Here is a 3366-nt window from a genome sequence, read left to right on the forward strand (position 1 = left end):
TTAAAGATATTCTGCAAGTTCCTTACTCAGCAATGTGTACAGAAAAATGTTTATCAATTAGAAACAAGTAAGGAAGGCTAAGGTGGGGTGTAACCGAACACTACATACTCAGCTGAGAGCTTTGGAGACAAAATAAGGGAATATCACCATGTAGGAAAATGAACCTAGGGTAACCCTGGAATGTGTTTGTATGACGTGCGTACCAAATGGAAGGTATTAAATAGTATTTTAAGAGGGAGTGGGCCATAGTTCGATAGGTGAACGACATTTAGTGATATCGCTATAAAGGTGGACCAGGGCTGACTCTAGAATTTGTTTGTACTATATGGGTATTAAGTGAAAGGTGTTAATGAGTATTTTAAAAGGGAGTGGACCTTAGTTCTATAGGAGGACGCCTTTTCGAGATATCGCCATAAAGGTGAACCAGGGGTGATTCTAGAATATGTGTGTACGATATGGGTACCAAGCATTTCAAAAGGGAGTGATCCTTAGTTCCATAGGTTGACGCCGTTTCGATATATCGGCATAAAGGTGGACCAGGGGTGATTCTAGAATGTGTTTGTACGATATGGGTATCAAATGAAAGGTGTTAATGAGTATTTTAAAAGGGAGTGGGCCTTAGTTCTATAGGTGGACGCCTTTCGAGATATCGCCATAAAGGTGGACCAGGAGTGACTCTAGAATTTCTTTGTACGATATGGGTACCAAATGAAAGGTATTAATGAGTATTTTGAAAGGGAGTGGACCTTAGTTCTATAGGAGGACGCCTTTTCGAGATATCGCCATAAAGGTGAACCAGGGGTGATTCTAGAATATGTGTGTACGATATGGGTACCAAATGAAAGGTATTAATGAGCATTTCAAAAGGGAGTGATCCTTAGTTCCATAGGTTGACGCCGTTTCGATATATCGGCATAAAGGTGGACCAGGGGTGACTCTAGAGTATGTTTGTATGATATGGGTATCAAATTAAAGGCACTAATTAGGGTATTAAAAGGGAATGGCCCTTAGTTGTATATGTGAGGGCGTTTTTGACATATCGACCAAAATGTGGGCCAGGGTGACCCAGAACATCATCTGTCGGGTACCGCTAATTTATTTATATATTTAATACCACGAACGGTATTCCTGCAAAGATTCCAAGGGCTTTTGATATCGCCCTGCAGAACTTTTTCATTTTCTTCTACTTAATATGGTAGGTGTCACATCCATTTTACAAAGTTTTTTCTAAAGTTATATTTTGCGTAAACAAAACAATCAAATTGCCATGTTTCATCCCTCTTTTCGTATTTGGTATAGAATTATGGCAATTTTTCATTTTTCGTAATTTTCGATATCGAAAAAGTGGGCGTGGTCAAAGTCGGATTTCGGCCATTTTTTAAACCAATACAAAGTGAGTTCAGATAAGTCTGTGAACTGAGTTTAGTAAAGATATATCGATTTGCTCAAGTTATCGTGTTAACGGCCGAGCGGAAGGACAGACGGTCGACTGTGTATAAAAACAGGGCGTGGCTTCAACCGATTTCGTCCGTTTTCACAGAAAACAGTTACCGTCATAGAATCTATGTCCATACCAAATTTCAGAAGGATTAGTAAATTTTTGTTTGATTTATGGCATTAAAAGTATTCTAGACAAACTAAACGAAAAAGGGCTGAGCCATGACCATTTTGAAATTTTCTTTAATTTTTGTATTTTGTTGCATCATATCATTACTGGAGTTAAATGTTGACATAATTGACTTATATACAGTAAAGATATTCAATTTTTTTGTTAAAATTTTACTTTAAACAAATTTTTTTTTAAAAAGAGGGCTTGTTCTTCATCCGATTTTGCTAATTTTTATTTAGCGCATATATAGTAATAGTAGTAACGTTCCTGCCAAATTTCATCATGATATCTTCAACGACTGCCAAATTACAGATTGCAAAACTTTTAAATTACATTCTTTTAAAAGTGAGCGGTGCCACGCCCATTGTCCAAAATTTTTCTAATTTTCTATTTTGCGTCATAAGATCAACGTACCTACCAAGTTTTATCGCTTTATCCGTCTTTGGTAATGAATTATCGCACTTTTTCGGTTTTTCGAAATTTTCGATACCAAAAAGTGGGCGTGGTTGTAGTCCGATATCGTTCATTTTAAATAGCGATCTAAGATGAGTGGCCAGGAACCTACATACCAAATTTCATCAAGATACCGTAAAATTTACTCAAGTTATCGTGTTAAGGGGCAGACGGACAGACGGACGGACGGACGGACGGACATGGCTCAATCGATGCTGATCATTTTGATATATGGAAGTCTATATCTATCTCGATTCCTTTATACCTGTACAACCAACCGTTATCCAATCAAAAGTAATATACTCTGTGAGCTCTGCTCAACTGAGTATACAAAAAGTTTCTAATCGGGTTCGCCTCTCAGAAGTGATATGGCCACGGCAACACATTTCTGTAAAACTAATAAAGTACAATCAGCCGATTCACGGTGGGCTTCAATATTATGCACAAGACACTTGACAGGGAGGCTAATGCCGCGATGGTTGTCGCAGTTTGCTGCATCTCCTTTCCTGTGGACGGGGAAAGAAAACACACTCGTCCGACTATGTTTTGCAAAGAAGCTGATGCATGCGCCTTACTTACTCCTCACCGCCGTATTTGAATAGTTCTGCAGGCAATCCGTCAGCACCCACGGACTATTTGTTTTTAGTCTGAGTATTGTTATTATGAGTTCATTAATATCAGGTGGGAGGACATTAACTCCATCATCATCGATTTAGCGATCGGGTTCATCATCCCCGTGCGGTACATCGCTGTCTATGTTTAGGAGAGCAGAGCAGTGTTCCCTCCGTAATCTGAGTACCTTCTGAACATCGGTTAGGAAGTCTCCGTTTCCATTATTACAGGAGTTTGCCCCGGACTTAAAGCCTTATATCTTTCACGGATGTTTTTTGCGTTCAACTTCAAGCTCAACTTCCTTACACGAACGCCTATCTGCCTTTGATTTTTTTCTTTCTGCAAAGGCGTCTTGCTTCCCTTTTCAACTTTCGATAGCATTCACATACTCTTCTTGTTGCCCTGTAGGTAGCGTCTTTTCTTTGGGCTACAGCGCGTTTGCGTTTATTTATTCGACACTTCAACGATTCGAACGATACAGCCGGACAGAATTAGTGGAAATTTCGAAGAGTATAATTTAAAAAAATTGTTAAATAGTTGGAGCCATTTGAAAGACGCCTTTACTAGAAACACTAACACATTGTCATTTCCAAGTTCCTTCAAATAAGCTCGCAAAATTTCAGGAAGGTTGATACAGTAATTTATTTTAAGAACTTATCCATACAACAAATACACCCTCTATATATACGGTC

The sequence above is a fragment of the Eurosta solidaginis genome, chromosome 2 (assembly GCF_040869045.1).
Source record: "Eurosta solidaginis isolate ZX-2024a chromosome 2, ASM4086904v1, whole genome shotgun sequence".
Classification (NCBI taxonomy): domain Eukaryota; kingdom Metazoa; phylum Arthropoda; class Insecta; order Diptera; family Tephritidae; genus Eurosta; species Eurosta solidaginis.